Raw genomic sequence first — 23,198 nt, 5'->3', positions numbered from 1 at the left:
CTCGCGGGAGGAAAAGGACGGGGGGGCGTGAGGGGCGGGGTCACTTTCATTAAAGAAAGCGATCCGAGAGCGCAGAGAGGCGAGACTCATGCTCTCACAGAAGCAGCATGAGGACTCAGTGAGTGCAGTTTCAGCGTGGGATTTACCCAGGCAGGAAACGCACTCATCATGGCCGTCATTCTCATGCAGAGGGACTCTGCATATGCCACAGTTGTGACGCGGCATGGCCGCCGCCGTTAAAACGGCGTTTTTTGTAGGAATGCTCTTTTAGAGCGGTGAAAACCGCTGGAAAGCTCTTTTTTGTGATCGCCGGATGGCGGCAGGAGATCGCTGAGAAGCGGCTGCAAGCAGGAAGCCGGCAACCCGAGAACGGCGCACGAAACGGCTGTCTATAGAGCGCCGGCGCTGCAAGCGGTCGGCGGTCTCAGCTGGTCCGCTGCGGTGCCTATTCAACGGCGAAAAATCCAGCGAAGGCGTTCAGAAGAAATTCAGCGAAGTGAAGTCGTCGCTGAAGGAGTAAGATCTGATTTCCTCTGGCGATTTGCCTGCTTATATAGCTATACGCCCCGCCCCTTTTTAGCGGGCTTTGGCGCGCTGCATCGCCACAGGCTCGCGCAGCTACGCAGCGCCGTCATTGGTTTTAAAAAAGTTTACAGATTAAACCAATGGCAGTGCAGTTGCACTGCGTTATTGAAAAAAGGCTTCAGTATTGAGGAAAAAAGGAGCTTTTCCCCCCATACGCAGTATGAGTGGAGTATCGAAAGGGAACAGGTATTTGTATATGATATAGTCAGATATCAGAAATAATCCGATCGTGTTTCTTTTGTTTTTTAATTTATTTTCCACTCAGCAGCCGAGAAAACTCAGGAGAGCTGCTGCTAGCTTGTTGATGATGACAATTTTTGAGTTCTTAATATTTATTTATTTATTCATTTCTTTATTTCTTTATTTCTTTATTTTACAAATCATTTGTTAATGAAGATGGATGAATGTGTTAGATAGCCGCCCTGCTAACTAGTTAGTGCTAGAGATCAACTGTCACAATCTAGTTAGCAATTGTCTAGCTGTATAAATATGGGGTCAGAATTGTTTCGTTATTCTGAATAAATATACTATGAATCGTACTGGATGAAAAAAACGAGTGCAAACTAGACACTGCATTGAAGAACAGCCTCAGAGCGAGTAAATCAGAACGTGATTGGTTGGAGGTAGACCGTGCCACGATTGGTCAGCGCCACGAGACCGTTGTCCGATTGGCTGGAGTAGACGGTGGGCGGAGTCCACCTATTTGTGGATTCTTGTGCACGTCTTGACGTTAGAAATGTTTCAAATCCACAAATGCACAGAACGCAATCCACAAATGAGCAGGAAGCCATTCACAAATAAATACAATTAAATATATATTTACAAATATTTTTTTATTTGCAAATCCCATTTTATTTATTTGTGAATTTCATAAAATATTTGTGAAACTCTTTATATTTATTTGTGGATTTAAAAAATATTTGTGAAACACTTTATATTTATTTGTGGATCATAGTATATTTATTCAGAATAACGAAACAATTCTGACCCCATATATAAACATCTATAGTTCAATAACACTGATCTCCTATCTGTTGTTTACAAATCATTTAGCTGGGATGGAAGTCCGGACCAACCGAAGAAACTTTCCCATCAACTTGTGGAATTTGGTGAATGATCCTGAGATTTCTTCAATCTGCTGGGATGACAGTGGGGAAGGAATTCTAATCTGTCCAGAGGCCTTCAAAGCTGAAGTGCTGTCTAAAGCCAACAAGGAGAAGATCTTCAGAACTACTAATTTCATCAATTTTGTTCGTCAGCTAAACCTGTATGGCTTCAGGAAAGTTTGCCCAGACTATAAGATCTCATTGACAGGAGTGAGCTTCATACAGCACTATTTTAACCCCAACTTCAAACGGGCCAACCCGGAGCTTCTGGCGAAGCTAAAGAGACTCCCACCTTCCAACAGGGCCAAGCTTGCCACTGGGCAAGATGTCTCCAACCACCCAAGTACTTTTGATCCAGTGGTGAATTCACCTGACATCTCTGCTGTGGTCGGTCAGTAGATGTTCAGAACAAGCTATAATTTATTCTTTCATTTATATATTCATTCATCTTTAGTAACTACTTTACTCTGGTCAGTTTCAAAGTGGCTCCAGAGCCTATCAAAATAAAACTGGGTGCTCTGATTGGGATGCCAGCCCGTCACACACATACACACCAATATGCTATTCATTAGCATAACCAATTCATTTCCTGGCATGTAGGGGGGAGGATGAAGGAGGTATGAAATCTAAGTACATTAGAGGGAAGGAAATTGGGTATCAAATTTATTTTAAAACCTGATATTTCACCTTGACAGAAGTCCAGAAGATGTCAGCCTTCGTTGTTTTGTGTTCGTTTTGTTGCAGAGAACCATTGCTGTATCCCAGGCTCTTTGGATTCCAACATGCCCTGCTCCCAACAAGAAGTTGCCTCCTCCGCTCATTGTGGCTATTATCCTGTGAGAGCTGAGAAACTTTTTTAGTTTACATACTAATCAAAAGGAATAGTCAGTGCAATTATTTTAGCCGGTGTAACTACAATAAGGTTTGGTAGGAATGTAAACTTTAAACCTTAATGTGTGCTCTAACACAGAACCACTTATTGTCCAGGACTCATATAGCCACCTCCAGTACACTGGCCAGGATCCAAACGGGGAATCAGTTGATGTCCAGGACGACTTATTTAGCCACCTCCAGTACGCTGGCCAGGATCCAAACGGGGAATCAGCTGATGTCCAGGAAGACTTATTTATCCACCTCCAGTACACTGGCCAGGATCCAAACGGGGAATCAGCTGATGTCCAGGACGACTTATTTATCCACCTCCAGTACGCTGGCCAGGATCCAAACGGGGAATCAGCTGATGTCCAGGACGACTTATTTACCCACCTCCTGGACACTGGCCAGGATCCAGATCCCAGGAAGAATCACATGAACCTGGACACTGTATTCGATGCAGAAGATGAAATGCAGGTCTGGTTATACAGAAAGTATTAAAATACAGTTAATTCAGATTAGATGATCCTCCCTCATTAACACCCCATGTGCTAATAGTCTCTGTGTGTGTGTTTGTGTGTTTTCTCTCTATTCAGGCTGCTGATTTCTTCACTCTGCTTGACTTGTGAAGACAGTTAAATATCATTAATTATTTATATTATATTTATTTATTTTTATTAAATAATTATAATCATTAAGCCATCTCTTGTATTATTCCGAATCATTTCTTTAATAAAAAAGACATAAAACATGAATATACCAATAGCTCTTGCAGAGGCATTTATTATCAAATGCAATGTGATATTTGTATGAATTTAAAATTTGTACATCGGTCTAATCATAACTATTGTTATTTAAGAATAACTATTTTTAAAAAATTGCATGTATTGATAATGCTTTTTAGATTTTAAATATAAATTTAGTGCTACTTTGTCAAGTCAAGTCAAGTCAAGTTTATTTATAAAGCACTTTTTTTTTTAAACAACAAGTGTTTGTCAAAGTGCTGTTCATACAGAAAGTATGCATGGTTTATTAATACAAACACACAATTAAAAGAAAAAATACTTAAGACACAACAAAACAATAAAAGAAAGCAAGCAGCTCTCACATGGCATCGTATGCCAGACTGTAAAAATAAGTTTTTAGGGCAGATTTAAAGACCTCAGGTGTTTGAGCCTGTCTAATATAGAGAGGCAAACTGTTCCAGAGCTTTGGGGCCGCACCTGCAAAGGCTCGTTCTCCCCTGCTCTTCAGTTTCACTCAGAACAGCTAAGAGCAAATAGTCAGCAGACCTTAGTGCGCTTGACGGAGCGTACAGATTAATCAAATCTGAAAAGTAACTTGGCGCTGACCCATTAAGAGATTTAAAAACAAGCACCAATATTTTAAAATGAATCCTATAATGGACAGGAAGCCAGTGAAGAGACGAGAGAATGGGAGAGATATGTTCCCGCTTTCGTGTGCCCGTCAATAGGCGAGCTGCCGCATTCTGGACCATTTGCAGTCTGGAGAGGGAGGCCTGATTAATACCTAAATAAAGGCTGTTACACTAATCAAGGCGACTTGAGATAAAAATATGCACAACTCTCTGAAAGTCCTTAGAGCACAGGAAAGGTTTCACCTTGGTGAGTTGTCTCAATTGGAAGAAACATGATTTAACTACTAAATTAATCTGTTTATCCAATTTAAAATCACAGTCGGTTAGCACGTTCGCCTCACACCTCCAGGGTCGAGGTTTGATTCCCGCCTCCACCTTGTGTGTGTGGAGTTTGCATGTTCTCCCCGTGCCTCGGGGGTTTCCTCCGGGTACTCCGGTTTCCTCCCCGGTCCAAAGACATGCATGGTAGGTTGATTGACATCTCTGGAAAAACTGTCCGTAGTGTGTGATTGTGTGAGTGAATGAGAGTGTGTGTGTGCCCTGCGATGGGTTGGCACTCCCTCCAGGGTGTATCCTGCCTTGAGGCCCGATGACGCCTGAGATAGGCACAGGTTCCCCGTGACCCGAGGTAGTTCGGATAAGCGGTAGAAGATGAATGAATGAATGAATGAAAATCACAGTCCATAACAACACCTAAATTTTTTACAAAGGGCTTCACATAAGGATTCAGCTCACCGAGGTTTACGTCTACTGACTCACAGGTTCCCGCTGGCATAAACAACACCACTTCTGTTTTCTTTTCATTAAAATTAAGGAAATTTAGTGCCATCCAGGTCTTAATTTCTTCAAAGCACTGCAGTAGGGGCACTAGAGAGCAGGTATCTTTGCGTTTCAAGGGCAGATAAATTTGCAGGTCATCTGCATAACAATGAAAAGAAATACCAAATTTCCTAAAAATATGCCCTAAAGGGAGCATATACAGGGAGAACAGAATAGGCCCCAAAATGGAGCCCTGGGGGACCCCACTTGAGAGTATAGCAGTTGAGGAGACATAGTCTCCAAGATGAACCGAAAAAGTTCTTTCAGCCAAATAGGATTTAAACCATTCCAGAGCAGTACCCTCAATACCAACACATTGTTCGAGCCGTGAAATCAAGATATTCAACTGTATCAAATGCAGCCGAAAGGTCCAGTAAAATTAAAATAGCGCAGTCACCAGAGTCAGTGGCAAGTAGTAAGTCATTAAAAACCTTCAATAATGCAGTTTCTGTGCTGTGTAGTGCTTTAAAACCAGACTGAAATACTTCATGAATACCATGTAAATCTAAGAACTAAGTTCAGTTGTCCAAATACAACCTTCTCCAATAGTTTGGATAGAAATGGGAGTTTTGAGATCTTGAGGTCTATAATGAGCAAAAACTGATGGATCCAAATTAGGTTTCTTGATTACTGGTTCCACAGCGGCATGTTTAAAAGATTTTGGTACAACTCCTAAAGCCAGGCTGCTATTGATAATAGCAAGAATTTTAGGACCAATGGTTTCAAATGAATCTTTAAGAAGACGGAGAGGGACAACATCCATACCACATGAGGATGGTTTCATTTTAACAAAGGTCTCTTTCGGTGAATCAAAAGACACCGACTCAAACTGATCAAAAACAGCAGAGCACTCAGTGGGAATGGATGAAAAAGTTGAAGGGAGCAAAATATTAGCTCTAACAGCCTCAATCTTGTCAATAAAAAAGTCTAAAAGTTTCTCACACATCTCGGCTGAAGGCTCTAGGCAGGCTGCTTGGGGAGCGTTTAAAACCGAGTTAATTGTACTAAATAACACAGCTGGCTTGTTGGAGTTATTACAGATGACACTAGAAAGATACTCAGATTTCTCAGATTTAACAGTTTTTTGGTATTTAAGCAAACTCTCCTTCAGCATATCAAAGGAAATCTGTAATTTATCCTTCTTCCAGCGCCATGCCGCCTTCTACACTCGAGCCTAACAGTTCGAGATGTAGCGTTCAGCCATGGTTGAGTTCTAGGTTTTGCTCGAACCATCTTAAAAGGAGCCACAGTATCCAAGATATTAAGACAAGTTGAAGAGAACAAAGAAGTCAGATCATCAGTATTAAGGCCGCATGAAGACCTTGAATAGTCATCGTCAATAGCATTAAAAAGCCTCTGAGAATGATTGAATGGTTGAAGAGTTAATTGTTCTATGGCGACGGGTTGGAGCAGTCACTTTAGGATCACAGGTAATACATATCTCAAAGAAAACAATACTCTGACAAGTATTATTTTAATGCAAATTTGACTTAGCAATAAATTCTAACCATATCTTAAAGTTGAATGTATGAAACAATGCACAGAAAAGTGGGGCCTGATGCACAAAATGTACTAAATGATTTATTCAACAAAGTTATTTATTTTTTATAGCTTCTATACAATTATTTGGTGAAGTTTTGGAAATAAGTTATGAACAACGTTCTAATATTTAACAAAAGATCTGAATCAAGAATCAATGCAGTAGAATATTGAATATGCACAGTTTTGCCTAAGAACTATATATATTCTGATGGTGGTGTAGAACATGCATGAAGCTTTAAACAGTGCCCTCAAGGTTTAACTTACAGAAACTGGTCAGTCATTGCAATGTGCTCTGAGCAGACATCATTTCACAATTTGGATGATATTGAATTTATTTTCCTGCACACAGAGCAGTAATAGATTGACAGTAGTGAATCATGTATTTAGTTGTAGTTGAGCTCCACACACAGCAGTTCTCCAGTGCTCTGCTGCTCAGTCTAACAGTACACTGAAAAAAGTGATTCGTTGTCGATAATGATATGATAAGTAACTATTACTTAAAACATTAAATAATAAACACTTGTGCATACAACTTGAATGGTTTGTGAATGTGAACTTGTGTGAAAATATGTTAAAATAGGTAAATATAGCATTAAAATGTAAGCATTTAAATTTAAAGTTTAAGTATTTATTTATACTTAAAGCTTTAAATTGTACTTATAAACCTTATAGATTACAGCATGATTGTCTAGGTCAGCATCGATCACTTCCATGTGTTTATCTGAATTGTCCATGTTCATTTAAGATATTAAACTCCCTTAGTTCACACTTGAATAGGCACCATGTCCCTGATGATATACACACACCTGGAGAGCACATTTCCTTCTCATGTCAACATTGTGCCTCTGTCACATTTCCAGCAGACACTGACTTGTTCACACATCTCACACTGCATCTAAATAATCTTAAAACTGTTGTGTTTTTAACCATGGTGATTTTCAGAAAAAAATGTATGGCACAATTGCTGTTCACAAAAGAAGAAATTCTATGGGTGGATTGTCCTTTATCTCCTGCCGACTTTGGGAGAAAGTTCTGGCTATTTTGTCATTGATGTTTTTCCAGTCATCCATCATCTTGACAATTGTAAGGATGCTTCTCCCAAAGTCGGCAGGAGATAAAGGACAATCCACCCATAGAACTTCCTCAGCAAAGATGGCCTGCCTTGTTTGTCATCTTAAGTACTTATTTAATTACAACTTGTGTTAAAATCTATTTGTGTCTGGTTGGCCATTGCCTTGTTGGCCTAAACTTTCCATTTATTAAATTACGGGATGTTAAAAGTCAAATTGTAATGCTTTAGTAGTTTTGAAGGTCAAAGAAGAATTCAGGAGGTTAAAAACTGTTGAGCTTGAATGGCAAACACGGACAAATACACAGACATACTCCTTTCTTTGTTTCGAACCAAAGGAGGAAATGCTTGATGGCAGATGCATAACATTTTAAATATGCTTAATCAGGTACACATTATGGGGGCACGGTGGCTTAGTGTTTAGCACGTTCGCTTCACACCTCCAGGGTTGGGGGTTCGATTCCCGCCTCCGCCTTGTGTGTGGAGTTTGCATGTTCTCCCCGTGCCTCGGGGGTTTCCTCCGGGTACTCTGGTTTCCTCCTCCGGTCCAAAGACATGCATGGTAGGTTGATTGGCATCTCTGGAAAATTGTCTGTAGTGTGTGATTGCGTGAGTGAATGAGAGTGTGTGTGTGGGTTGGCGATGGGTTGGCACTCCGCCCAGGGTGTATCCTGCCTTGATGCCCGATGACGCCTGAGATAGGCACAGGCTCCCCGTGACCCGAGGTAGTTCGGATAAGCGGTAGAAAATGAGTGAGTGAGAGAGTATAATCTTTTACTGATGAGGTCACGTACTACTTTTTTGCGATCCCTCATGTGACCACAAGATGTCACTTATCTGCAATTTACACCTGGCAATGCCAGAACAGTGTACCTGTCTGAAAAAAACTCAGGCATTATGAGGTGAGCATATGGAGTGCACAGCATGCAATTTACTTGATGTTTGATATAATATAGCATTTTATTGACAAACAAACATCTGTAAAGTGAATTCCAAACTCATTATCACCTTAACCACAACAGTCAGTGGTGTGTATGTGACAGAGACATGTTTAATATCTTATTAAGAAAGGTAAAAAATAATACCAAGCCGTATTAAGTTTTATGATGTTATAAATGTAACCAGCAGGAACTGCCACAACATGTGCTTAGGATTGTCACAAAAGGAGGCTCCAGAGATTATCCCATAGAGACTGTGATAGTGCTGGAAGGCATCAAGGTGTTGAGTGTTGTCAGTTGTTGCAACGACCTGTGTTTTGCTTCTAGGCCTAATATCTAAGTTACCTAAGTTAATCTGAGTTACCCCAAAGAACTCAGATACACATATGAATTTTTCTAGAAGATTTTACTGGGTAAAAATAAATAAATAAATAAATAATGTGTCTGAAGAAAAAGCTTTATTGTTGACCTGATTAAAAACCTTTGGCCATTTTGACCATTCTGTTCAACAAAAATGACGAAAGACACAGGTCTTAATACATTTTGTTTCATTTTCTAAAGAGGGCGGCCAAAGAGAATAGAAATGACCTGTATTATTTTCATGTTTTTAATTACTTCTTCCTGTATTGTGTTATTGAGAATTATTTATTTTGACATTTTTCATTATGAGTTCTAAACAGTTTAAATATCATTGTTTTGACTTACTATGCCACAACATAATGTAAAAAATACATTTACTTAACTTATGTATGCCTTACTCATGGTTCCACGCTGTAAGTCTGTTTTCAGCCGTGTTAGACATTTTCTTGCATAGTTGAAATGTAAAGGTTGAACAAATATTCAGTTTTTTTTCAAAGTAATTTTATTTTTCCTCAGTTAAAAAAAACTTGTTAGTCTGCACTTGTCTGTGATAATTTTGTTTTATAAGTTTAATAAGTCCATATTTTATTGAAGATTTCTGTCCAAAATAAACAATGTTTTTGCACAGTTGTCTGTATGGTGTACATTGATTTGGTAGAATGTTAACTGTGCAGGAACAATTTAGGTAATTTCTTTCAATAATTACAAATTAATATTTTTATGTTAGTTCAACTTGATTAAATAGACTTTTTTATGTAACTGTGTCTAACGTTCACCATGAGATGAATTTTTGAATTTCTTCTCTTATTCTTAGAACATATGCGTCTCACCCACAGCACTTCTTCCTTGTTCTACTGCACGTCATTCAAATCAGCTCGTAGTAGCGCCACCGGCGCAGCCAATAGGAAGCGCGCTCACATTAACGCAGGATTTAACTTAAACAACCCTCGAACTTTAATACTTATCACCTTATATATACTGCTGAAAAAATGCAGGGCACTTCTATTACACACTGGATCTCGATAAACCAAATATACAAGTAAAAACTAAATACTTCACTAATCACAAAATCATCTGTCTGCAATGTCAAAACTAAATATTGTCAAAAACAAATTCTTCTTCACTATGTTGACCTACAATTTACTACACAGCATGAAATCACTTTATGATTGTTGCAGACTCTTGTTTCACTCTGATTGGACAGATCCAAGCGTGCACTTCTTCAATATTTCTGAATGACGTCAGAGATTCTGCGCGTCCACTTGTTTACAGTTAAATTTAAACTCCAGAGGTCCGCGAGTTCTTAAGAGTTTCTGTATAAACGCTTTACACTGATCTTACACGGACTTTAAAAGCTTCTGAAAATGAGTGGAAACGTCGATTCAACGGAAGGAGCCGAGATATCAGGTATTTGTATATGATATAGTCAGATATCAGAAATAATCCGATCGTGTTTCTTTTGTTTTTTATTTATTTTCCACTCAGCAGCCGAGAAAACTCAGGAGAGCTGCTGCTAGCTTGTTGATGATGACAATTTTTGAGTTCTTAATATTTATTTATTTATTCATTTCTTTATTTCTTTATTTCTTTATTTTACAAATCATTTGTTAATGAAGATGGATGAATGTGTTAGATAGCCGCCCTGCTAACTAGTTAGTGCTAGAGATCAACTGTCACAATCTAGTTAGCAATTGTCTAGCTGTATAAATATGGGGTCAGAATTGTTTCGTTATTCTGAATAAATATACTATGAATCGTACTGGATGAAAAAAACGAGTGCAAACTAGACACTGCATTGAAGAACAGCCTCAGAGCGAGTAAATCAGAACGTGATTGGTTGGAGGTAGACCGTGCCACGATTGGTCAGCGCCACGAGACCGTTGTCCGATTGGCTGGAGTAGACGGTGGGCGGAGTCCACCTATTTGTGGATTCTTGTGCACGTCTTGACGTTAGAAATGTTTCAAATCCACAAATGCACAGAACGCAATCCACAAATGAGCAGGAAGCCATTCACAAATAAATACAATTAAATATATATTTACAAATATTTTTTTTATTTGCAAATCCCATTTTATTTATTTGTGAATTTCATAAAATATTTGTGAAACTCTTTATTTGTGGATTTAAAAAATATTTGTGAAACTCTTTATATTTATTTGTGGATCATAGTATATTTATTCAGAATAACGAAACAATTCTGACCCCATATATAAACATCTATAGTTCAATAACACTGAGCTCATAGCTGTTGTTTACAAATCATTTAGCTGGGATGGAAGTCCGGATCAACCGAAGAAACTTTCCCATCAACTTGTGGAATTTGGTGAATGATCCTGAGATTTCTTCAATCTGCTGGGATGACAGTGGGGAAGGAATTCTAATCTGTCCAGAGGCCTTCAAAGCTGAAGTGCTGTCTAAAGCCAACAAGGAGAAGATCTTCAGAACTACTAATTTCATCAGTTTTGTTCGTCAGCTAAACCTGTATGGCTTCAGGAAAGTTTGCCCAGACTATAAGGTCTCATTGACAGGAGTGAGCTTCATACAGCACTATTTTAACCCCAACTTCAAACGGGCCAACCCGGAGCTTCTGGCGAAGCTAAAGAGACTCACACCTTCCAACAGGGCCAAGCTTGCCACTGGGCAAGATGTCTCCAACCACCCAAGTACTTTTGATCCAGTGGTGAATTCACCTGACATCTCTGCAGTGGTCGGTCAGTAGATGTTCAGAACAAGCTATAATTTATTCTTTCATTTATATATTCATTCATCTTTAGTAACTACTTTACTCTGGTCAGTTTCAAAGTGGCTCCAGAGCCTATCAAAATAAAACTGTGTGCTCTGATTGGGATGCCAGCCCGTCACACACATACACACCAATATGCTATTCATTAGCATTACCAATTCATTTCCTGGCATGTAGGGGGAGGATGTAGGAGGTAGGAAATCTAAGTACATTAGAGGGAAGGAAATTGGATATCAAATTTATTTTAAAACCTGATATTTCACCTTGACAGAAGTCCAGAAGATGAACACTAGGAGCTGTATTGTATTGTAATATTGTTTCAGAATAATGTATTAGTGACATCTGGTTAACATGTTACTCAACACTGAGCCATTTGTCAGCCTTCATTGTTTTGTGTTTGTTTTGTTGCAGAGAATCTGCCCTGCTCCCAACAAGAAGTTGCCTCCTCTGCTCATTGTGGCTATTATCCTGTGAGAGCTGAGAAACTTTTTTAGTTTACATACTAATCAAAAGGAATTGTCAGTGCAATTATTTTAGCCCGTGTAACTACAATAAGGTTTGGTAGGAATGTAAACTTTAAACCTTAATGTGTGCTCTAACACAGAACCACTTATTGTCCAGGACTCATATAGCCACCTCCAGTACACTGGCCAGGATCCAAACGGGGAATCAGCTGATGTCCAGGACGACTTATTTAGCCACCTCCAGTACACTGGCCAGGATCCAAACGGGGAATCAGCTGATGTCCAGGACGACTTATTTAGCCACCTCCAGTACACTGGCCAGGATCCAAACGGGGAATCAGCTGATGTCCAGGACGACTTATTTAGCCACCTCCAGTACGCTGGCCAGGATCCAAACGGGGAATCAGCTGATGTCCAGGACGACTTATTTAGCCACCTCCAGTACGCTGGCCAGGATCCAAACTGGGAATCAGCTGATGTCCAGGACGACTTATTTAGCCACCTCCAGTACACTGGCCAGGATCCAAACGGGGAATCAGCTGATGTCCAGGACGACTTATTTATCCACCTCCAGTACGCTGGCCAGGATCCAAACGGGGAATCAGCTGATGTCCAGGACGACTTATTTACCCACCTCCTAGACACTGGCCAGGATCCAGATCCCAGGAAGAATCACATGAACCTGGACACTGTATTCGATGCAGAAGATGAAATGCAGGTCTGGTTATACAGAAAGTATTAAAATACAGTTAATTCAGATTAGATGATCCTCCCTCATTAACACCCCATGTGCTAATAGTCTGTGTGTGTGTGTTTGTGTGTTTTCTCTCTATTCAGGCTGCTGATTTCTTCACTCTGCTTGACTTGTGAAGACAGTTAAATATCATTAATTATTTATATTATATTTATTTATATTTTTAAATAATTATAATCATTAAGCCATCTCTTGTATTATTCTGAATCATTTCTTTAATAAAAAAGACATAAAACATGAATATACCAATAGCTCTTGCAGAGGCATTTATTATATCAAATGCAATGTGATATTTGTATGAATTTAAAATTTGTACATCGGTCTAATCATAACTATTGTTATTTAAGAATAACTATTTTTAAAAAATTGCATGTATTGATAATTCTTTTTAGATTTAAATATAAATTTAGTGCTACTTTCACAAGTATTATTTTAATGCAAATTTGACTTAGCAATAAATTCTAACCATATCTTAAAGATGAATGTATGAAACAATGCACAGAAAAGTGGGGCCTGATGCACAAAATGTACTAAATGATTTATTCAACAAAGTTATTTATTTTTTTCTAGCTTCTATACACTTATTTGGTAAAGTTTTGGAAATAAGTTATGAACAAAGTTCTAATATTTAACAAAAGATCTGAAACAAGAATCAATGCAGTAGAATATTGAATATGCACAGTTTTGCCTAAGAACTATATATATTCTGATGGTGGTGTAGAACATGCATGAAGCTTTAAACAGTGCCCTCGAGGTTTAACTTACAGAAACTGGTCAGTCATTGCAATGTGCTCTGAGCAGACATCATTTCATCAAGCGGCACAATAATCTTAAAACCGCCAAGGAGCAATAAAGTGGGAAGCAATAAAATCGTGACACGTTAATCATCCTTGCAGTTTGTTGTTTATTCTCCATCCATTTGAAGATTGTTTCAATATAGCAATGTATAACAGTGATTTGCTCAAGGTCAACAATACTGCTTCTCAATGAATATATTATTATTATTATACAATGATTATACGGTCAATCAAAAAATATGTGCTCCTCCACTCACCCCTGTATTGTTCCTCTATACGCTGTATTCAAGGACACAACTAACTGGATGAAATCAGACAACACCTTTTTTTTCTACTCTCTTGTTCGGAGGTGGCCAACCCGCAGCTCCCGAGCCGCATGCTGCTTTTTGCACGGTTTCGTGCGGCTCTTACGTTCATATCGAAGTTTGTATTTGTGTCTTTTTAATGTGCTAATTCGCTTATCTTGAGTTCAATACGGTCAAAAAAATTAATGCAAACTTCAATAAATCAAACACGTATTTCCTAATAAACATTTAACTTTTCCAACAGAAAATTAGGACACTTTTTTCTTTTACTCTGTGGTGTATATGCATGTGTTTCACGTTCAAAGGTTTAGTCTCTCAGGAGCCTTTGACAGCCTCCCTGACCTAGTCATTATCATTTCACCTGGTGCCCAGGCACCGGAACGTCGCAGCCGTCTTCCATCCGGGGTCTCTACCTCATAAAGACCTCGTGTAGTTGCAGTATTAACAACTGTCCCTTTTGTGCTTGTAGGTTTGATCCATATACTGTATGCTGTCCCGGCTGGAGAGGTGGTAGGGTGTGAGTACGGTGTCTGCGATTGAATGTTTGTTCCTGTTGCAGTTTCAGCGCTGTATCCTTTTCTCTGAAACTGTCAAGATCAGGCCACTGTTGTTGTAACACTGGAACTGGTGTTCTGATTCTCGTCCCCATCAGTAGTTGTGCTGGGGAGCTCCTGGGAGTGGCTCTGTAGGCCAGGAGAGCTTTGTGGAAATATCCCTCTTTCGCTAAAAGGGACTTCACAGTTCTGAAGGCCCGTTCCGCCTCCCCATTGCTCCGGGGGTAACAGGGACTGCTTGTCACATGCGTAAAGTCATAGTCCTGTGCAAATTGAGCGAATTCATTACAGGAGAACGGAGGACCATTGTCCGTGACCAGCACTTCTGGACATCCGTATCTGGCAAACACAGCATTAAATCTGGCAATGGTCTGTTTTGCTGATGTGCTGCCCTGCAGGGAGCAAACTTCAATATAGCGAGAAATAGTCTATCATGACTAAATACAGTAGTTCCCATTCTGCCATTGGAAAAGCAGCTGCTCATGCACACCTTGTCTGTTTCCCGGCCAGCCATTTGCAATGTATCAGCTGAGATGTTTGCAGATGTCATCTGAAATTTGTGCACTCTTAATCTGTTCCAGCTTTGTCGGTGTGGCTGGCAAACTGTCTACTACACTGCCCAAATAAGCTTTGCATTCTCTTTCCAAGTCTAGCTCTGACTCTGTAGCTATGGCTGGAAGAGGCCCTCTGGACAGGGTGTCAGCTGTTATCAGGGTTTTACGTGGGACATGGATGATGTTGAAATTACATCTGAGCAGCCTGAGTCCGAATCTGAATCCTTGGCAGGAGATCATCCAATGCTCTGGACTTCAGAAGTGTTATGTGTGGCTTGTGGTCAGTTCTTATGGTAAAATCCAGTCCACTTAAGTATCCTTGCAAGCACTCACATGCCCAGGTCACAGCTAAAGCCTGCTTTTCTATTTGAGCATATCTAGGAAACCGGAGTACCCGGAGGAAACCCCCGAGGCACGGGGAGAACATGCAAACTCCACACACACAAGGCGGAGGCGGGAATCGAACCCCGACCCTGGAGGTGTGAGGCGAACGTGCTAACCACTAAGCCACCGTGCCCCCCTTACTAAAAGATTAATAAGGGCATATTTTATTAAAGTTTTCTGTCCAAAATAAACAATGTGGGGGAAAGGGGCAGGGGCACAGCAGTGCCCCTGTGACAACAAGCTTGGACCCCCTTGTGGCCCCCCTAAATGTGGAGTGTAAAATAATTTTCATAAAACTGTTTTTTTGCGATCGTTGTTTTTTTACATCCGTTGTTAGAAGGTGGCAACGCGAAACAGAAATGTAACCCACACATTTTCTAGAGGGACTGCTTAAAGCGGAACACAACAGTATCGTAGAACATTCATCTGCTGTTTTTTTTCTACTCAGAAGTTGGTGAAAGTTTTGCGCGAATATTATAGTTGAAGACTTCAAGCAAAGAAGGAAATATAGAGGTGAGTAAAGTTGTTAATATGTTGTATTTGTATTAAATGCATTACAGAAGTCAGAAGTAATACATATGTAAATGCATAACGTTAGATCAGCTAATCTCACTTAAGTAAAGTTGGCCGCATATTCACAGATTGGAGTTTCCCGAGTCAATAACTCTTGAGCTAAACGCTCTTATTACACAAATAACACCTCTTTTTTTTATAGTAGTAATGTAGAGAGGCAGCTACAACCCAATTTGCCTCAATATCAGCTTTCCTCCGTGGTGGACAAAATACACAAGTCTCTATGTGAAGACGACTGAGAGACAGATTCTAAGGGACCGTCTGCAATGTGCAAAACCCGAAAAGCGAATACAAAAACAGTCAATAACTTCACTGTAATACACTGTACTGTCACCAGCTCACACATCACTAATGTATTGATAGTTATACTACAACACTTACAGTGTATTACAGTGAAGTTATTGATTTTTTTTTATTATTATGAAAAATCATAAAAAATTAAACAAAAAGACATTTCCCCCAAATAAGTGTTGTATAACTATCAGGACATTAGTGATATGTGATCTGAATTTGGTGACAGTACAGTGTATTAGAGTGAAGTTATTGACTGTTTTTGTATTCACTTTTCGTGTTTTGCACTTTGCTGACGGTCCCTTAGAATCTGTCTCTTGGGTCAGCAGTTCCCGGAGTGGGGGGCGGGGGTCGCGAGATGATTTCCAGAAACTTACTTTATTTATTTATTTATTTATTTATTTATTTATGTTAAAAAAGGTTGTAATGATGCGAGTATAAATTTAGGATAATTAAAATAAACTGTAAATAAAACTTTGTTTGCTCTGATTAATTACGACAGTTAAGGTCACCATTCAATGTAACCACGGCAAATCATCTGAACGTCAGATATGGAAGATGCGCTGATAGAACGTCCAACCGATCGAACCCTGAGGACGGCATTTGACGGCAAGACACTGGATGAGTTCTGGTTTTCTGTCGCGCTGGAATATCCACAGTTGTCGAAAGCCGCATTGGATGTACTCATGCAATTTTGCTCAACGTATTTATGCGAAAAGACTTTCTCCGTGCTGACTTACATTAAAAATAAACACAGGTCACGGCTTAACGTGGAAGATGATCTGCAGCCGGCGATCTCCAAAACTGAACCTAGAGTGGACCTACTTTGCTCCGCGCACAGCGCCCATCCATCACATTAGGCGTTTTTTCTGAATACATTTACAATTACAATACAATTATACATGAAGTTATAATTGTTCCTTTTTGTTTTAGCTCTGTCAGTCTGTAACCAAATCGCAAATGCTCACAAGCTGTTGGAGGAAAACACAGAGAGGAGGGGGGTGGGGGATCGCGGGTCGTCAGCAGTCTAATATTGGGGGTCGTGGTCTGAAAAGTTTGGGAACCCCTGTCTTAGGTGTTCGCACATAGAGACTTGTGTATTTTGTCCAACGCGGAGGGAAGCTGATTTTGAGGAAAATTGGGTTGTAGCTGCCTCTCTACATTACTACTATAAAAAAAGAGGTGTTATTTGTGTAAAAAGAGCGTTTAGCTCAGGAGTTATTGACTCGGGAAACTCGGCAATCTGTGAATATGCGGCCAATTTTACTTAAGTACTAATCTCAACCTGGCCATTTTTGGCAGGTTTGAAAAGGGATAAAATATATGATCAACAAACTCATGGCTCTCAGTTAGTTACCTAGCAAGTCAGTTATTTTCAGTAAATTAATTCATAAGCTTTTTGGTCCCCATTGCTTTTGCTCTATACTTCTCACCAAAATGAAGAGATAGAAGAACATCATGTCATTCTTCCAAAGAAAAGATAAGGTAGACAGTGAGACAGAGCCAGATAGTTCAGGTAATAGTAATACCAACAAAATATTTTTGAATATAATTGTAGTAATAACAACAAAAAGACATGACAAAGAGTAAAAATGAGGGTGGTAAAATAAATATATATATATATACATTCTCATCAGCAAATAATTGAAAACTGAAAAATACTAAGATAGACAGATGAAGTAATAAGTGCACGTAAAATTGAATTCTCAATATTTATGTAAATGAAAACTATTTGCTGAAATGAAAAGGGTATACATACTTTTTATATATATTTTTTCCTTTGGCAGATATCAGCAAATCCCGGGAAGAGCCACCTGTGCAGCCAATGATGAATATACCGTAAAACTTCAAATAATAGCCCGGGCTTCTATTTACCCAAATCGCCGAACTGCACCGGCTTGTATTTGAAACAGGCGTCTATAAGAGACAGGCCTTTAATTTAGTGTTGAGATGTTCAACCATGACAGTAGGAGGTTACCACATTATACTACGTTTTATTTATAATAAATTCGAATGTGTTTAACAAATCATTTAATGTAAGAAATGTCTTAGATTATTGGCAGCACAAAAAAACGAAACGATGTGACAGCAATGGGCAGAACAATATAAGTTGCCGCTAAAATCCGTCGAGCATATGAACTTGTTGCCCGAAACACATCAAGAAGAAAGAATGAAGGCTACCCTGTAAAACAACTGCAATCATGTGATAGAAAATTACTCTATTCATCACTATCATCATCCCCGCGATCCTCAATTACAAGTTCATTGGCGAATTCCTCCTCCTTGTCGCTCTCCTCCACTTCTCCCTCTCCGGCCTCCGCTAACTCTGCCTGCCTTGCTTGCACTAACAGCTCCCGCCCAGGTGCGCACGGCTCTCCCTCTTTGAAACAATGGATAAGGTGATCCTCGCTTCCGTCAGAAGCTACTGTCAGGCCACATACCTAAGGATAACATCACGAAGTTAATGAAATATATTATCTCCTCTTTCTCCATCCCACACACGCAAGCATACCTTAAGGAATTTTTCAGCAGCTCCGTATCCAGCTTTTTCCATGCTTGAAGTACCCAGGAAACCAACAAGCGGCGAGCTGGGGCCCTCATATTTCCTCCAGCTGTGTACTCTTTGTCCACATCCCCTGCCATCCAGTTTTCATAGGACTCGTGCAGGCTGGCTTTGAATGGTTGGTTCCATACGACTTCAGGGGCCTGTATGTACTTTGTACAGCCACCGGGTATCACAGCCGTGGTTATGTTGTAGCTCAGCTTTTGAGCTCAGCTTTGGTCGCTGCTCTGATATGACAGCGATATGAATCCCAGGCTAGGAGACGAGGGGCGAAGTTGAGCTTTCCCACCACTCTCTGAAGCCAGTCTGCAGTCAACTCCTCGTTCATCCATCCATTTTTGGACGTGGCCACCACCACCGCACTGATATTTTGCATTGATTTCACCTCCTAGATCCCCCCTTTGAAGACAATGTAAGGTTTCAATTTGGTCCCGTTTGCTTTCGCAGCCAACACCACAGTTAAGTGGCTCTTCTCATGGCCTGTGGATTTCAGTGGAACACTGCGCGCACCTCTTGCATCCACCGTTGTAGAGCCCACCATATCAAACCACACCGCTGTTTCGTCCATGGCTATAATGTTTTTTGGCTGTATTTTCTTTGCCTTAATAATCCGCGTTGTATATGTGACAAAATTCACCAGTTTCTCAGTGAAGTGCTTGGCGTCTTTCTGGGCCACAGTTGTGCGTCTTCTGACCGAAAAGTCGTTGCGCTTCAGGAATTTGTCCAGCCAGTCAGCGCTTGCAGTAAAACTCTCCTCATCCCTGCCATCACTCACTGTTGCATACACTTCTTTTGCCTTGGCCCTGATCATTTTACGTGAGACTCTGAGATGCTTTGCCCGCATGCTGTGGATCCACTCACACACGCTCACCTCCAGCTCTTCACTGGCCTTCTTCCTCCCTCCACCTCGCAGTCTGGCCCTTTTGGACCAAAAGGGCCAGACGTTGGACAGACAGACGTTGCAGTTCAGCTTTATTTTCACGCCATTCTCGCACTCTCTTTGGATCAACCGAGAAATGTCTTGCCGCTGCTTCTCCCGAATTTTTTTCGGCAAATTTGACCACTGTCAGCTTAAATGTCAAATCATACTTTTTTCTTTTTGTCTCCATGGTGGTATTGAGAGAATTAAATCTAATCAAAACATAGACGATCTGACGGGTTTTAGAAGATCAAATACAACCCGATACTAAAAAACAGACTAGGCCTCAATTTGAGACCGGCCTTTATTTACCCAAACCTGTCGTCACACCAGGCGTTTAAAAGAGACAGGCGTCTATTTGGGACTCGGATATTATTTGAAGTTTTACGGTATACCCAAGAACTCTGATGGGGGACCGGATGACAGATTGAGCAATTTAGGTGTTCTAAGTATTGAGTCAAGGAGGGCAAAGGCCTTAAATCTAGATGAATTTGCTGATCTTTTTGCAAAAAAAAAAACACAAAAATTGTAGAATACAGTTACTGTGACCAGTACTGAATATGTAATGCAAATGTAAAAAATAAAATTGAAATGCAAATACATTGTTGAATGATCATAAGCATTGTATTTTGCCTGTTAATGCCTGCAGTGCAGTGCAGAAAGTGATATGACAACAATAAGGTCTAAATGTAACTGGCCCCTCTAACAATACAACTGGCCCCAGCTTGGCCCCCCCAGTTGAAATGGTCTAGAACCGCCACTGCTATTCTTATGACCAGAGTTGTAGCACAAACAAAATATTAATGCAAACAATCCATTCAATACTAAATAAAAATAACATTTATTGATTTGGTCTTTGTCTTGTGAATATTTTTTTATTAATGACTGCATTCATTGGACACACTGTTTGTAGAGAATGCACACATACAAGAACTGATTTGATTCAAGACTGGCATCATTACATCATGCATAAAATTTTGGTGTCCACTTTTGCCATTTTAAATAATACCATAACTTTTGGCTTACTATGTACCTGTAGTCATCTAATATATAATATAAAACTCTTCTTGTTTTAAATTCTCACTTAAGGCTAAGCCCCCCTAAAGATGAAATCCTAGAACCGCCCCTGTATAGGTGTATATGTAAACATATGTACAGCATGTAATATATATATCACTGAGGATCTGTCCTGGCAGCAGAACACTTCAGCTCTGGTTAAAAAAGCACAACAACTGTACTTCTTGAGAAGTCTTAAGAAATCTTATCTGTCCCCGGGGATTTTAACGAGTTTCTACTGCTGCACCATCAAAAGCATCCTGACCAACTCAATCACGGTATGGTACGGAGGCTCCACTGTGTGTGAAAGTAAAGCCCTGCTTTACTATCAAGGACTCTTCACATCCCAGTCATAAACTGTTTAATCTCCTTCCATCAAGAAGGAGATACAGGAACTTACGCAAAAGAACCAGCAGGTTCAGGGACAGCTTTTTTCCATCCACCATCACACTACTGAACTCCACACCGCTAGATCACTACAAAACAAACACAAAACAAAACACTGTATATAACCTCTGTACAATACATGTACATATTACATAGTTTATTTTTTTTACTCCTTATTACAGTTGCACTATTTTTTTTTATCTATATGTATCTTTATATCATTACTGTACATTCTGCCCAACATTTCACATTCATCTATGTGTATATAACGTGTGTGTGTGTGTGTGTGTGTATATTATATATATATAAGACTGTTTATTCAGCTTGCTAAATCCTTAAATGCCATAATCTTGTAATCTTGTAACCTTTCGCTCTGCACATTCCTCTTCAATGCCATAGCCTTAGAACCATTTATGTAATTCTGTAATATTTATTTACTGTATACACTTTCATATATACCACTTGCCGTAAATATGCTAGAAATTTATCTGCACTTTTGCACGACTGCTACATTTTGCACTTCTGGTAGATGCCAAACTGCATTTCGTTGCTGTGTACTTGTACTATGCAATGACAATAAAGTTCTATCTATCTATCTATGTATACATATGTACAGCATGTATGTGTGTGTGTATATGTGTATGAATGTATATATATATATATATATATATATATATATATATATATACACACACACACACACACACAAATAAAATAGTGCAGATGTATGTAAGGCACAATATGTGTATAGAATGAGGAATATAAAAAAGACATGTTTGTAGTAATAAGCATATAACACAATTTGGAAAAGACCTTTGCCAGAACCACACTTTTTAAATATCCACCATCCTTTCTCGTGCTAGTGGAAGTTAAGAATAAAAATTAGCAGAGGATGGTTTCGATCCATCGACCTCTGGGTTATGGGCCCAGCACGCTTCCGCTGCGCCACTCTGCTGCAGCTGAAATTGGCACAATCGAAGAACTATATATACATGTTATATCACCGTGCTATAATAAATAATAGCATTTAATACACATCTTTATTTTAAAATGCCGTATTGTTTTAGGATTAAGTTTTCTCTTCAGCAGAACTAAAAGGCTCAAACCTGTTCAAGCATGACAATGTCGCTGTGCACACTAGCTTTAACTCCACGAAGACAGGGTTTGCTAAGGCCAGATTGGAAGAAACTGAAAGAGTGTCTTGTACAAAGCCAGGGGCGGTTCTAGGATTTCATCTTTAGGGGGTTTAGCCCCCAGTGAAATATGACTACATAGTAAGCCAAAAGTTATGGTATTATTTAAAATGGCAAAAGTGGACACCAAAATTTTATGCATGATGTAATGATGCCAGTCTTGAATCAAATCAGTTCTTGTATGTGTGCATTCTCTACAAACAGTGTGTCCAATGAATGCAGTCATTAATAAAAAAATATTCACAAGACAAAGACCAAATCAATAAATTTTATTTTTATTTAGTATTGAATGGATTGTTTGCATTAATATTTTGTTTGTGCTACAACTCTGGCCATAAGAATAGTGAAATTTCACTGTTTTTGGTTGCCGTCTTTGCGGCTTTCCACCGATTAACATTATAGATAAATGCCTCCAGCTCTGATGCGCGTGCACGCTGCGCGTGCCTGTGCTTCTCCGTTCAAATAAAGCTGACAGCGGATGACGCACTTTTGAAAGACTACAACGCATGCGCGTAAAAGCAAAGTGAAAAAAATCGCTCTTGGATCAAACTGATAAATAATTTTCTTTCCCATAGACGACATGTTCTGCATTTTTACGTAATGTTTATTGTTTATTTTTTAAAGTAAAAATTATACTTATAGTTTTAGGGTGGCTGAGATCACAGACAGGGGGCTGAAGCCACACTAAAAAAGGTCTAGAAGCGCCCCTGCACAAAGCGCTGGTCTTAACACCACTAAAGACCATTGGGATGAACTGGAACACAGACTGCACTCCAGGTCTCAGCACCTGATCTCACTGACGCTCTTGTAGCTGAATGACTAAATCCCCACAGTCACACTCCACAATCTAGTAGAAATCCTTCCCAAAGAGTGGAGACGGATATGAAAGTGTTCACATGTCCTCAGACCTTTGGCTATGTACTGTAATGTATTTTCTGTGTGTGTGTACAAACCCGATTCCAAAAAAGTTGGGACAGTGTACAAATTGTG

General features: G+C 39.6%; 1 long non-coding RNA gene across 1 annotated transcript in view; it reads right to left on the bottom strand.

Moving 5' to 3' along the window:
• The window catches only part of LOC132838799 (uncharacterized), an 87,239-nt gene extending 65,062 nt beyond the window's left edge, over window positions 1-22,177 (bottom strand). Inside the window, exons 1-2 of the long non-coding RNA XR_009647665.1 lie at window positions 22,122-22,177; window positions 21,029-21,104 (exon numbers count right to left, since the gene is read on the bottom strand). This is a non-coding gene — a long non-coding RNA (uncharacterized LOC132838799). The remainder of the gene's footprint in view (window positions 1-21,028; window positions 21,105-22,121) is intronic.
• Between the last annotated feature and the right edge of the window lie 1,021 nt (window positions 22,178-23,198).

This window comes from Tachysurus vachellii, chromosome 23 (assembly GCF_030014155.1).
Source record: "Tachysurus vachellii isolate PV-2020 chromosome 23, HZAU_Pvac_v1, whole genome shotgun sequence".
NCBI lineage: Eukaryota > Metazoa > Chordata > Actinopteri > Siluriformes > Bagridae > Tachysurus > Tachysurus vachellii.
The sequence above is the reverse complement of the archived record's forward strand: the minus strand, read 5'-3'. Positions and strand labels throughout refer to the sequence as shown.